Source organism: Dipodomys merriami, unplaced genomic scaffold (assembly GCF_024711535.1).
Source record: "Dipodomys merriami isolate MVZ:Mamm:240054 unplaced genomic scaffold, mDipMer1.0.p SCAF_293, whole genome shotgun sequence".
Classification (NCBI taxonomy): Eukaryota; Metazoa; Chordata; class Mammalia; order Rodentia; family Heteromyidae; genus Dipodomys; species Dipodomys merriami.
The window spans coordinates 1-15,545 of NW_027204415.1; the positions used below are offsets into that span (position 1 = coordinate 1).

Below are 15,545 nucleotides of genomic sequence, written 5' to 3' on the forward strand. Positions count from 1 at the left end.
AAGAAGAAGAAGAAAGAAGAAGAAGAAGAACAACAACAACAACAACAACAACAACAACAACAACAAGAAGATCACAGAAAATTGCATAAGTTTGCAATGGAAGGAAAATATTTTGATTTGTGAGCAAGATGGCATGGTAGTCTACATAAAAATTCAAACATGTTTACAGTTTTACACTTTTACATTCTTTCAGTTAGTTGGTTACACACGAAGTCTAATGATGAAGAAATAAACACATCTTGTACATCTCAAACAAACTTAAAATTTAAGTGGTTAAATGTAGTTGTGGAGATGGGAGGAAAGGAATTGTAGGGGAAAAACAAAGGAGGAGCAACAATGCTTGATAAGAAATGTACTCATTACCTTGCTCATGTAACTGGAACCCCTCCATACAGTTTTTTTATAATAAAAAAATTTGTTTAAAAATAATAAAATAAAAAAATTCTATGCAGGGAATTTGAATCTTAGTGGTCGAGTATTCACCTACTATCTGTGAAGTGTCCTTGTTAAATCACCTGCAAAATACAAAATAGACCAAAAACTTTAAAAAATGATACAGGAAGGAAAATAAAGCACAGGGGTTGGGGCAAGTAAGTGGTTTACTTCCAAAGAAGAAGTAGCAACAGATAATTTTGGGGGTACATACTTGAAATCCAAACATCCTTTCTTTCGTGGTTCACGTGTTCAAGGCTAATCAGCTAAAAATAAAAGCACAACAAAAAACGAGGAAGAGGGACATGACAGAAGAAATAATAATCTGAAATACATTAAACTTCATTTGGATGGTGGGAAGAAGTCTCTCAGCTCTGTTATTTTCTTTTAAGTAAGTTTCTAGCCTTTTGACCATGTGAGAATGCAGCAACAAAGGAACACATTAAAGGCCTGGTGAAACTGACCCCTCAGCACATTGAATTTTCTTGGTTCTAGATCATGTCCTTCAGAATTTTCTGTTGAGTACACATAAGTTTCTCTAAGTTATTGGGACCTTGTCTTAAGGAGTTTTGTTATAGCATCACAATGGAATTGAAATAAACAGCTATACCTCTTTCTCTAAAGGAAGATTCATGGATTTGGCAGTAGGAGAGTTCAAACGGAGGACCTCCAATTGTCTAGGTAGGGGTTCTACCACCTAAGTTCCCTACTCCAGCCCTTGTTCTTCACTTTGAACTTATCAACACATTGCCTTATGGATTTCAAGGATTCTGATGTAAACTATCTCACAGGAAACTATCATGAGAAATGATGATCCTCTATTTTTTCTCACTCCTATAGATGTTAATAACCCACTTCATGGAGATGTATGGCATAGGGCATTTTGCTACAGTATCAGATGATTCTGAAGCAATACCACTATCCTTTTGAAATTAGTCGTTCTACATTTAAAGAAAAAGACATTGAATATCTTGAGTTAACTGATGATTTCTTTAAAAGCCAAAAGTTAGAGCAGCTTTTCAGATTATGGATGCCTTGAAGTACCCTATTGGATTTAATTTCTGAGTGAGAAAACAGCTGTTTTCCATTATCCACCTAAGTATAAAACTTACTGGGACTTATTTTCTTTGCATTTTAATGTAAATGACAAAAGTGCCCATTTTTGACTTTATAAGGGGACTCTTAGTATTACATAATTAAATAGTTGTCAAAATTCACTGAGCTGAATAGAGAACATAATTAATATTAAAGTAGTAATTTCTTGCCATTAATACATGGATGTATTTTATTAGTAAATACTGAAAAGGAAAAAAAAAACAGTATTTCTACAGAAGATTCATCCTGACAATAGTCACTTTACAGTAGGCTGGTTCTACTTGCCTACTTTCAACCACATGCTATTGTTGAATGTGATATTGTTTTATATCTACTCAAGAGCTATGGGCCTCATCTTGGATTCCATTAAAAACACACCAAAGTTCATACTGATATTACAACTTTTTAAAGATCAAAAATTATTTATTATATGATACCAAAACACTAAATCAAGTCCATAACAAATAAGGACTTTAATACTATTTTAAGCAGTTGTGCAAGAAGGTTCTAATTCAACAAAGAGGGACACCTCTTATACTTTAACAACTTCTTTGAATTTTCTCTTTATTGTCAAGAAAAGTTTCCAATTGAACTCTTTGTTATGTGTCCCCTGCATCTAGAAATACATAGGATTCCACTTTGTTTTTAGATTGTTGGAGCAAGTTCCAAGACTTGCACATATAGTGAATAGAAGCCACTGGTTGATGTATGCTCCTGCACATGCTCACTGTTCTGGCAGGAGCAGACATAAGGACATGGACACTACTCAAGGACAAAATATTTGGGAGCAACCCTTGGACCTTGAAGCCAACAAGGACAGAATGCACTTTCTGATAGACTTGAAATTCCTGCAACACTTCCATGGCAGCACCAGTGGCATCACTCTGTGCACCTCACATCCCTGTGGAAACCTTGACAACAGTCCTCCAAGCACAAGACCAGAAGATCCAGTGGGTTCATTCCAAGCTGTGATTGGTCCATTGCAACCATTGTGAGTGGTCTCTGTAGTCCATTACATTGCTGAGAGTTCCTAGTGACCTGCTGGACTGAGTGTTACATTGACAGTTTCCTTTAGGTTATTGCTCTGGGGTTTTTATTTTCTTAGCTAAGTTTAGGTAGATTTACTCCTTGGCATCTTCACAGAAAGATGGAAGAACATAATGAATTATCTTCAAGCTCTTCAGAGAAGGAGATTTTCACTGAACAAGACAGTTTGAAGGTGATCATTAGCTATGGAAGGAGGAGATTTTCCCTGAACAATATACCATGAAGGAGGAAATCATTGACTATGGAAGCTATGGATATGTAAATTTGGCCTAGCACCACCTCGTAGTAAATAAGGTTGTAGTGAAAATAATCCTGAAGATGAGATTTCAACAATTGTTAAATCAAAAATGAGATGGACAGGCAGGGAACGTGGCTCAGTGGTAAATGTTTGCCTTGCATAAATGAGGCCCTGGGTTCGATTCCTCAGCACCACATAAACAGAAAGAGCTGGAAGTGGTGCTGTGGCTCAAGTGGTAGAGCAGTAGACATAAGCTGAAGAGTTCAGTGACAGTGCCCAGGCCCAGAGATCAAGCCCCAGGACCCACAAAAAATGTTTAAATGAGATGGACATTATTAAGATTTTCCATCACCCACACATGATCAGGTTATATCAGGTGAGGGAAATGGATGAGCACAAATACTTGGTAGTGGAACTGGCCATCCAGAGACCTCCTTAGACAAATGTGAAAATCATACCGCCTATTCAAGAATGAAGTCAGGAGTTTATTCAAACAGATTGTGAGGACTGTGCATTACTTTAATGAAACTGAAAATGACTGAAACATTAAATCCAATAACATCGTGTTGGATGACAAAGGCAATGTGAAGTTCAATGACTTTGGCATGAGCATAAGGATTTCCCAAGGGTAGTTGCTGAAGGATGTATTTGGTACCTTAATTTTGTCCCTATAAAATAGTGCTTCCATGAAAATTACAATGGCTGCAAAGTAGATAGCTGGTGCTTGGGAGTCCTCATTTGTATTCTACAGGGATGACAAATATCCCATTTGAAAGTATGAATTTTAACCAGATACAGGTAATTGTCATGGAGGCCACATACATTTCTCCATTCATCTGTCCCCAAAAGAACAAAATATCATCTTGAAATGGTAAACTGCAGAGCCAAAGCAGAGGCATAGTATAGAACAAACAATGGAGATCAGCTCAACCAAATTGAGGGATATTTCCTATGTCCTGATAAGCCACTATGTAATGAGCTAAACCCTATTATTCTTGCACTCTTGTGTGACATGAGGTACAGCCTGCCTGATACACACAAATCAATATTGGACAGGACATTCGATGAAATCATGGTCATCTATGTTTTGATTTTAAAAAGTCTTAAAATAGAATGACAGCAGTGAAATTAAATCAGTGCCTTCAATTGTTGCAGTGTGCCCAACTCCTGCAGATAAATAGTATGTATATATCTCACAAATATATTACATATTAAATATATGTCTAAAACTTATTTTATACAAAATTAGGGGACAGTGTTATTAGATTTATCCTTGAAAAAAAGATTAACAAAAAATTAAAGATTGCTCACTTTGGCAGCACATATACAAAAATTGGAACGATACAGAGATTAGCATGGCCCTTGTGCAAGGATGACTCGAATATTTGTGAAGCATTCCTGATTTTAAAAAATAAATAAATAAAGACAAATAGAGATCCCAGTTTGAAGTGTGAAAGTAAGTGGAAGGCCCATAAATTCAAATCCTAGTACTGGCCCATAATCATACATTGAATTAATTTTTGTATGTCTTTTATTATAAAAAATACTGTGCAGAGGGGTTACAATTAAATGAGTAAGGTAATTTCCTATCAAGTATATTTCCTATCAAGCATTGTTGCCTCCTCCTTTGTTTTTCCCCTACCATTCCTTCTCTCCCACTTCCATGAGTATTCTCCCCACCTCCGAAGTTCTAATGTTTGTTTTCAACGTAGGGTCTTGTACATTGCATTTTTACCATAGGTCAATCTGTATCCCTATTTAAGCATTTTGTGTTTTCCCTTACCCTCTCCAAATTAGAAAAATGTATATACAAGATGCAGGATACCAGAATCAAATGCAGTGAAAACAGGAGTTATACCATGGGGGAGGTACATACAAAGCAACAAAGAAATCAATTTATAAATATGTTGGAAACTATCACAAGAAAGAAAAAAATTATCTTGGGGTTCATTTCGCCTAACATCAACTTGTCTAAAAATTTCTGCTTTTCTCAGACATATACTAGTTATTGCAAATAAGAGAAACCATGGGATCTATGTTTCTTTAGGTATGGCTTATTTCACTTAATATAATTTGTTCCAAGTCTTTCCATTTCCTAACAAATGGGACAAAGAAATTCTATGGAGGCATGGAATTGTGTATATATACCACGTTTCCTTGATCCATTCATCAACTGAAGGGTATCTGGGTTGGTTCCATATCATAGTTATGGTAAATAATGCTGCAATAAACATAGTCTTGCTGGTAGCATTAGTATGATCTTGTTTGTGAACATTTGGGTAAATGCCCAAAAGTGGTAGTTCTGGGTCATAGGGCAGCTCTATGTGGAGTCTTCTGAGAACCTGCATAAACTTTCCAAAGTGGTTGAACACGTTTACACTCCCACAACAATACAGTAAGTTTTCCTTCTATCCACATCCCCTCCAGCATCTGTTGTTATTAGAGTTCTTGATTATAGCCATTCTAACTGTGGTGAGATGGTATTTCTGTTCTTTTTATTTGCATTTCTTTTATGGCTAGGGAGGTTGAGCATTTCTTCATGTGTATATTGGCCATCCTTCTTTTCTCTTCAGAGAAGTTTCTTTTTGAGTCTTTAGCCCACTTATTTATGGAGAAGTGGTTTCTTTGAGGATTTGTTGTTGGGAGATTTAATTTTTTGAGTTACAGGGATATTTTAGATATGAGACCCTTGTCTGTTTAATGGCTAGTGAAGATCTTTTCCCAATCCATAGGCTTTCTATTGATCTTGTTAACTATGTCCTTTGCCATGTAGAAGCTCTGCAATTTCATGCAATCCCATTTGTCCAACCTTTCTTTGATTTGTTGTGTTTCTGGGTCTCCATTAAAAAAAAATTCGGCCTGTGCCAAGGAGACCTAGGGTTTCTCCTATTCCATCCTATTCCATCAGAGTGTCTGCTTTGACTCAGAGGGCTTTGATCCATTTGGAGTTGATTCTGGTGCAGATTGATATATAAGGATCTAGCTTAAGTTTTCTACAAGTGATTAACCAATTTTGCCAGCACAATTTACTTAAGAGGCTTTCTTCCATTCTATTTTTTTAGCTCCCTTATCGAAGATTAGGTAGCTATATGTCTGTACATTCATTTCTGCCTTTTCAACTCTATTCCATTGTTCCTGATGTCCGTTCTTGTGCCAGTACCAAGCTGTTTTAATTACGATGGCTTTGTAGTAGAGTTTGAAATTTGGTATTGATATTCCTTCATCACTGTTCTTTATGTTAAGGATATTTTTTTCTATTCTGGGTTTTTTATTGTTCTATATGAATTTTTGGATAGCCTCTTTTAATTCGTTGAAGAAAGGGGTTGGAATATTGATAGGTATTGCATTAAATAGGTAGAAACCCTTGGAAAGTATTGCCATTTTCACGATGTTGATCTTTCCAATCCAGGAACATGGGAGGTTTTACCACTTTGTAAGTTCTGTTTTGATTTTCCTTTTCAGGTTTTTAAATTTTCATTATAGAGGTCCTTCCCTTCTTTGGTTAAATTAATTCCTAGGTATTTTTTTGGGGGTGCTGTTATGAATGGAGTTGCTTTCCTGATTTCAACCACGCTTTTCTCATTATTGACATACAGAAAAGCCATTGATTTTTGACGGTTATTTTTATACCCTGCTCCTTTGCCAAATTTTAAATCAGCTTGAGTAATTTTGGTGATTTGCTTTTCTTTTATAGCTAGAAATGTTGAGCATTTCTTCATGTGTCTATTGGCCATCTTCTTTCCTCTTCAGAGAAGTTTCTCTTTAAGTCTTTAGCCCACTTATTTATTGCGCACTTGTTTCTTTGAGGATTTGTTGTTGGAGGATTTATTTTTGTGAGTTCCAAGCACATTTTAGATATGAGATCCTTGTCTGTTGTATTGCTAATCTTCTCCTAATCGGTGGGCTTTCTATGGATTTTGCTAGTTATGTCCTTTGCCATGCACATGCTCTGCAGTTTCATGAAATCCCATTTGTGCAACCTTTCTATGATTTGTTGTGTTTCTTGGTCTCTATTAAGGAAATTTTGACCTGTGCCAAGGAGACCTAGTGTTTCTCCTATTCTTTCCAGTACTGTTTTCAGGGTGTCTGCATTGACTCTGAGGTTGACAATTACTTTTGTAAACCGGAACTTGTTTGTTTTTTCCATCTTTTGTGTTCATAGGAGTGTCTGTGTTATGTGTAAACAAGCTGTTCTACAAGGTATCTTTCAGGGTGATAGAGTAGTTATTATATGGCTATATGTATTTTATAATGACATAGAGCTTTCTTGTGACTTACCTACATAAATCTTTTAATGTTATTTAAGGGCCAAGAAGAATGCCAAACTTACATTTTTGTGCCTATCTCCATCCTATTTCTCCCTATTGTCTAGTGGTTTATATAACACTCAGCATAACTGAAACTGGCACATGGAACAGAGATGGTCTTGATGGATCTTGACTGTGAGATGGCGCCAAATACAGGAAATATCAGAATCAATGAGATCGAAGCAGTTGTCCAAGGTGCCTAGTTGTATTAACGTCCTTGGCTTCCAATGGTCTCACCTGCCTCTGTCAGAAGCCTGTTAATGGTCTGTCACCATCAAAGCTCATACTGAAGTTTAACTATTCAATGTAGCAGTGTCAGGAAGTAGAACCTTTAAAAGATGTTTCAGTCATAAATGGATAAATATTATCTCATCAACTCTCAAGGGACTAACATTATCACTGTTATGAGTTGTTAAAAGCAACCTATGCCCCTTACTCCCTGTCATTCTAGCACATACCATGATGCTGAGATCCTCTGTGATATGATGCACCTACAGGGCCTTGTCCCATGTGCTGCCATGCTATATAGACTATCCAGCTACTACTATTAGGCTTGAAATAGACCTTATATTCCTCATGAAGTATACAGCTTAACTGATTTTAAACAATGACAAAATGGACTGAGATTTTATTCTTTTTGTCTTTTTCATGGAAGTGAGGATTAAACTGAGGGCCTTAAACTTACTAGGCACATAAATTGCCACTTGTGCCTACATGCACCCAACTCTTTTTCTTTCTTTTTTCAGTTTGCTTTTAATATAGGATCTTGTGCTAACTTCAGGCAAGTCATCCTCAGTACCCCATACTCCTATACCTCTACCTCTTGATATCTGGGATTACATGACTTTGACACCACAGTTTGCCCATTAGACCATACTACTCTTTAAGGGAAAGAGATACAGATTCCTGAGACGTTTATGTGGGTTTGTGTGTCTGCTTGTGTGCTTGTGTGTGTGTGTGTGTGTGTGTGTGTGTGTATCCACGTGAACTGTTCTTGATGATTTACTTAGTACTGAGGGTGAATTTTCCTTAAGAATCTGTATTCTTAATTCATTCCACTGAAAAAGAAATACTTCTCTGTGTACTAATGGCTCATAACTATAATTCTAGCTCTTCAGAATGCTGAGATTTTGGGATAACATTATTAATATTATCCCAGGTGTTATCCCAATGTTATCCCAATGTTATGCCAGGTGAGCCAGGAAAAGTCCATGACACTCTTATCTCCATTTCCTCACCAGAAAAGTCAGAAATGGGGCTGTGGTTTAAGTAATAGAGTAATATTCTTGAGGAAAAAAATAGGAATAGCACCTAGGCTCTTATCAATGCTCAGGACCCATACATAATATCCAGATAGCACTTGTGCTATTACAATGAGCTCTTGTGCTATTGCAAGTCACAATTAAGTCTGATGGATTGTCTCTACAGGCCAGTTGCAGTAAAAAAAAAATTTTTTGTAGTGCTCGCTTTGGCAGCACATATACTAAAATTGGAACAATACAGATATTAGCATGGTCCCTGCACAAGGATGACATGCAAATATGTGAAGCGTTCCATATTTTTTTTTTAAATCTTGTATTACTTCATGAGGTATGTTCTTTCTGGACCATCTTTATGCCTAATTTTTCTCTCTGGAATGATATTGAAATAGAGAAAATATTCAGTGAGGAATTTGGTTTCTGGATCCCTCCCTCATTCATTATTGACATGTTCTCTCTTTTTAATTTTTGGCAGTCCTGGAGCATGAACTCAGGGCCTGCACACTGTCACTGAGCTTCTTTTTTGCACAAGTCTTGCACCCTTTGACCTGAGCCACAGGGCAACTTCTGGCTTTTTCTTTTTATGTGGTACTGAGTAATTGAACCCAGGGCTACATGCACGCTAGGCAAGCACTGTACCACTAAACCACATTCCAAGCCCCATGTTCTCCTTTTTAACATATGTCTAACATATTTAGCTCTGTCCCATCTCTGAAGCCACGGCTACTGCTCTTGAATGTATCCTCAATTTAACTCCTAATTGTGTTTCATTTTCTATAACTGCCGAAATATTTTCCACTCCACCCAAGGAACTATCTTTCATTTTCTTAAATTTCACACTTCATTGGTTAATGTCAAACAATAACTCAACATTACCAGTGTCTGAAATTGAGGACACTTAGAATAATAAATAGCTTTTTCCAATGTTTTTCTTTTTTTTTCAACTCTGGGGATTCAACTCTGGTCTCTGCGCAATCCTTTGCCGCGGACGGGGTTCTGTCGGGACCACGGAGGACACCTAGGGGAGGAACTGGAATAGGTGGGGAGATGGCAAACAGACAACTCACACACAAGAGGAGTGGATGCTGAGTGCGATTTAATGCAGAGAATAACAAACTTTTATAGCAAAAATCTCCATAAGAAAGGGCAAAAGGTTACATAATCTTGCTGCAGGGCTTCATTCTTGGGCGGTCACCAGCTGCTCGCCTGAAAGGGCAAAAGGTTACACAACCTTGCTGCAGGGCTTCATTCTTGGGTGGTCACCAGCTGGTTGCCTGATAGGCACTTGTTTCCGGCTTATCTCTAAGAAATATAATGGGTTTTGATGTTTGTCACCAACTAAACATTACCTTATTTCTATAGAGGCCTTAACTGTCCCATAAGATCTTTTCTGTTCTTTCTTTAATAGTAAACACCAAGGAGACTTAGATTTAGCAAGTATCTTAGTAAATGAAAGAGAGTAATAAGAAGTTCTTTCTCCTAAGTAGTTATCTCAGCAATTGCCATACATTCTTTCTGTTCTAGCCGCGCCTACAGCTTTTTGTAAATCTCTTACAAACAATTCCTTCTGCTGAAGTGACATTGTGAAACACCCAATACTTTTATATTTGCTTATGACTTGTCTACTAGCCTCCATAAGAGGGGTTTCAGGGTAGCACTTAACTCTGGTGAGTTAGTCATATTTTTAAGACACTCATCAGATATTGCAGTCGTCAGCACGCTTAAGAAAGAGCTTTGAATAAGGGAACGTTGACAATGAGTAAGTACAATGAACAGCAGAAACAGTAAAAGATTAATAGGCACTCCTATACAGTGAGGAAAAGAAAGGCAGAAACACATCTTTCCCAGGGGCTTGCCAGCCTTTTTCCAGAAGTAGGCCTCTTAGAAGCCCTATTCTCTGAGGTAGACTTCGGTGAAGTCCCAAAACTCAGAGATAGGTCTCTGAAGCCCCTGTCTTAGGTCTGATAGATGGTTTCCCATGCTAAGCAGACTCCACTGGAGTCGGCGTGGCAATCCTTCAGCTCTTCAGCTAAAAGTGAGTGCTCTACCAGTTGAGCTACAGTACCACTTCCATCTTTCTGAGTGGTTAATTGGAGATAAACCTTTCATTCCCAGGCTGCCTTTGAACTGGGAGCCTCAGATCTCATCCTCCAGATAGCTAGGATTACAGGAATGAGCCACCAGTGCGCAGATAATAAATAGCTTTTTTGGGGGTGGGAGGGGGTCCGGTCATGGGCCTAAATTCTGGGCCTGGGCGCTGTCCCTCATCTCTTCAGCTCAAGGCTAGCACTGTACCACTTGAGCCACAATGCCACTTCCGGCTTTTTTTCTGCTTATGTGGTGCTGAGGAATCGAACCCAGGGCCTCATGCATGCAAGGCCAGCGCTCTACCACTGAGCCACCTTCCCAGCCCCAATAAATAGCTTTTTATGTGTATCAGGTGATACACAACAACTCAGACCCTTAGGAAGTCTTTTATCTTCCAGTCTGGCAGGATGTAAATCCACTATATGCTCCAGTAAATAACAAAATTAAACAGATTCTACAAATGTAATTAGTTCCCACAAGAGTTGGTATGAGTTACTTCCAAGGTGTGAGTGCAAATTAAGGCCTTTCTAGAAGTCAGTGATGCAAACAGAATGAAGCAAACATTAAGGAGAATATGTTTATCAAGAAAGTATGGAGGTGCCTAGGAGCTGACAACAGTGGCTGTATGATAGGAGACCAGAAAGCAGAAACCACAGTCTCACCGCCACAGAACCTAAACCCTACTAGGCATCCTGTAAGCTTGTAAGAGTTCCCCACATTCTGTGAGAGACTATAGGGTAGTGGCCCCTGTTAGAAACTGATCAGCTACTATAGACAAACCACACCCAAGTTACCAGCCCATCTTATAGCCTACAATAGTTTGTATTCAGTGGCCAAACAAATAAATTTGTGAAATTTGCCACATAACATGACAAAATAAATGCATATCTCAGAATGCTGGTGCCTTACACCTGTAATCCCAGCTACATAGGAGGCTGAAATCTGAGGATCCAGATTCAAAGGCATCCCAAGCAGCAATGTCTGTGATATTCATTTTGCCAATAAATATCTAAAACCTGGAAATGGTAATATGGCTTAAGTTGCTGTTCACTATTGAGCCATGGTTCTCCTTTTAGCTCTCTTTCAATTATTTTCATAAATTTTAATTTTCTTTACAACGAATGACATATTTTTTGTTAGATAGTTCTTAGTGTGCTTTTATTGGATTGCTTTGGTATGAACAACTCGGGATTGAACTCATACCTCATTTATGGGAAGAAAGAAATCTACCACCTAAGTCACAATTCAGTTATGGCAGTTTTTTGTTTGTTTGTTTGTTTTTCTTGGTCTTGGGGATTGACTTCTGGGCCTGGGTGCTATCCCTAAGATCTTCAGCTCAAGGCTAATGCTCTACCACTTTAGCTACAGTGCCACTTCCAGTTTTCTGTGTGGTTCCTTGGAGATAAGAGTCTCATCGACTTTTTCTTCCTTGGCTAGCTTTGAATCGTGATCCTCAGATCTCAGCCTCCTGATTAGTTAGGATTTTATGTGTGAGCCACCACCACCCGGCTATGGTAGTTTTTTTTGTTTTTCTTTTTGTTTTTTAGGAATTTGAATTTCTTATTTTTGTCCTAATTTAATTTAATACTTTATTTTTTTAATCCCAGGGAATTGAGTATAGGACCCTTTATATGTATGTATGTGCATGCTTCTGTGTACATATGTGCCAATACTGAGGCTTGAATTGCCATAACTTTTTCCAAGCAAGGCTGATACTATACCACTTGAATCACACCTTCAGTATTTTTATTGCTGCTTAGTTGAAGGTAAGAATCTCTGATTTGCTACTTTGAAGGCTTAGTTTTTGGATGACAGTTAAGAGCCAAACTGTGAGGTCTCCTTACCATTTCCCTCTAATATCTACTTAGGAAAAGCTGGAAGTGTCACTGTGGCTCAAGAGGTAGAGCACTAGCATTAATGAAAAGTAACTCATATACAGTGCCTAGGCCTGACTTAAACCATGGGTCCTGCAGATTAAACAAATAAACTCTGAATTGTCTGACTAGTCAAGTTTTAAAACATGATCTTATAGATCTCAGCCTCTGAAATTGCTAGATTTACAGGTTTGAGCCTTTAGTAATGGTGATAGTTTTCTATTATTATTTACAGATGCTTTAAAAAACACATCATGTAGCTAACAGTGGCTCATGGTTATAGTCCTTGATATTATGGATACTGAGAACCTTGATGTGATGTTGGGCCTAATGATAGAATGTCTATGAGTCTTATCTCTAATTAACAACCAAAAGGTTGGATGTAGAACTGTGGCACAAGTTTTAAAGTCATAACCTTGAGCAGAAAAATTTTAGGGACATTGTTCAGGCAATGCATGCAAATCCCAAGATCAGCACAAAAATTAAAATAAATAGAACATAAAATAATCCTAGGTATGGCTAGTGACAGTTTGCCTAGTTTTCCTAAAATTCTTAGTTTGATAGTCACCACAAAGATAACTGGACAAACCAACAAAATATGTATCCATAGCCAGATGAAACTTTTGCTTAGAAATCTGCACTAATTATATTTTTAAAAACATTTCTTACACTCTTTAATTTAGAAAATTAGCCCCAAAATAATGCCAGTTGAAGAGAAATTGTATGTGATGACTACTTCAGAAACAATACATTTTTTAGTTTTTTAAAAGGAGATGTCACGGATGTCACGTATTTATCAACATATAAATATATATATATATATATATATATGATTAGTAAATAAATTTCAACTAAATATAAACTTCATTGTCCTCTAAATTGAAGTGTTGACCTATATTTTATATCAGAATGAGCATTTACTCGTCTCATTTTTAAAAGTCAATTTAAATTTTCTATAAAAAAAATGTGTTTGTTGTTCTAGGAAAGTTCTCCAAAAGTTAATGTAGAGCAGTATGTAGGGACATTTTGAGATTAACTAGGAATTCTGAGCCATGAAAAACTAAAGTTTTAAAAGTTGAAATAAATACATGTCTGAGAGTTAGAAACAAAACTTGGGTTTCTAGGGATAGACTTTCAAACCCTTTCAATACATTTGGCTTGGTAGATGGTGCTACAGTTGGTAATTTTGCTTCACTCAAAAATTCTTGGTGAGGTTTTTGTGTGTAAGAAGAAAATCCCTTTGTTTCGTATTTATGAACTTCATGTTAAAACTTTAGCAATGGACCTTCTGTGGCCCCTTTTTAACTGGAAGTATTTCAAGATTTTTAAGACCTCAAAATCCTTTTGTACTCTCAGCCAGGCTGTTTTGAACTATTTACTTTCAAATTTATTAACATAATCCATTTATCATTGTAGGGAGGAGAATCCTATGCTAAATAAAGTCTACTTGCTAGAGTTGTTTGTAAGTAATGAAGCATTGAGTATTTTGGGGTTAGCCTGTGTAGAGTAGACTGGATTGAGATGACATTTCCATGATTTATAGGTAAAATCACCCTCTTCCACTAGAGGTGCAGGATCAAATGAGTGATGGGTATTGGTTTAAGGTTTCTTTTATTTTACTATGTATGAATCTTCCATCATATATATATATATATATATATATGGCTTGAATCTTCCTGATATGTTGTTTTATAAACATTTGGTTTTACATGATGTGAATTATAGTTTTTTTAAATTAAATAAGCAGGACATTTGGCCTTAATCATGTAATAATTTGATTAATTTTAAGAGGAAAAAATATCATCAGAATTAAATTAAGTTATCATCATTCAAAAATAAATATTGAAAGGATATAAAGGAGAAGAATTTATGGGGTGCTTAATATATTCTGCCTTTCTTCTTTATAAGGTTTGTTGTGACCTGATGGTAATAGATTTGCAATGGGTAAAAGTGTTGTTGGTCACTAAGAGTTGTTACTTCAGCAAATGTATGAGAATGTCTGATGATGTTGAACCCTAGGTTTCTGAGAGGAAAAACACAGATATAAGTCCTCTAAGATGCTGACTAAAATGAATGAAATTCACACTCCATTAATAGGAGGGGAGGGCACCATTTTGTTTGCTGTCTTCAACAGCCAAATGCATTTTTCTCTGTAGATGATTATCAGCAAAGAGGAGATTGTAGACAGACTCAATTCGTGGATCCTATTCAATGAAGAGAATAAGGAGATGTCTGGATGGCTGGTGCAGACGAACAACAATTCTACATACAACAGACAGCATTATTGAAGAAAGGCTTAAGAAGTTTCAGATGGTGAGCCAGCAGTGTCCAGGCAGGTGTAGTTTGAACACCCTTCTCACTGCTGAGAATCTCATGTTACAGGCAAGTTTCCTATAAGGGTTGAAGGGAACAGTTGCTTCTTCTGCATTGGCAAGTCTGATAGGAGAAAGGGCTTGTGTCTCCTGAAGTATCTTGGTGTCCTCAGGCCCCTGAAGGAGTCTAGTTATTGCAAAAGAACAGAGGTCATTTATGATTAAATTGATGATTTCAGGTAGTCACTCGGCCTCAGATGTAATGTAGGTCAGTAACATATGTAACAAGAATTCATGTAGTTAAATGAAACTGAGTTATATCCACTTGTTAATTAGAAGTAAAATTAGAAGTAGATTAGAGGATATCCATGAGAGAAATCAGTGGGGGTGTTGTATCAAGAAAGTAAGAACAAACCATATTTTGAATTTGTTTAGTGAGCACTTCTTGACTTTCCAACCTTTCCCTGTGAAATTGCATTAACTCTCACATATGATAAGAATTTATCAATGACAAAACTCTATAAGACGCATCCCATGTTTGTGGCTAAGAAATAAATGCTTTGGGGGCCAGGCACTAACGGCTCAATCCTATAATCTTAACTATTCAGAAGTCTGCAAACTGAAGATTGAAGTTCAAATCCAGTCCAGACAAAAATCTCCCTTTAGTTCTCCAAAACCATGGAAATGTAGCTTTACCTCAAGTTATAGAGTACCTGCCTTAACAGAAAAAGCTAAAACACAGTGTCTAGGCCTTGAGTTCATATTCTCATAGTGGAACAAATAAAAAGTAGAAAAGAAAGATGGAATAATAATGGAGCTTCCTATTTTCATAACTTACCAGGAGCATATGGAATTGCTCTTGTGAAAAGAAGGCCCAGTTGAAGCAAATGAGT

The 15,545-nt window shown here is 37.1% G+C and overlaps 2 non-coding genes across 2 annotated transcripts; both read left to right on the forward strand.

Moving 5' to 3' along the window:
• The first annotated feature begins 4,115 nt into the window (after positions 1–4,115).
• On the forward strand, positions 4,116–4,219 carry LOC138839115 (U6 spliceosomal RNA). The gene has a single exon (XR_011375847.1). It is a non-coding gene; the product is annotated as a U6 spliceosomal RNA (small nuclear RNA).
• Positions 4,220–8,578: 4,359 nt separating this feature from the next.
• On the forward strand, positions 8,579–8,682 carry LOC138839108 (U6 spliceosomal RNA). Its single transcript, XR_011375846.1, has one exon. It is a non-coding gene; the product is annotated as a U6 spliceosomal RNA (small nuclear RNA).
• The last annotated feature ends 6,863 nt before the right edge of the window (positions 8,683–15,545 follow it).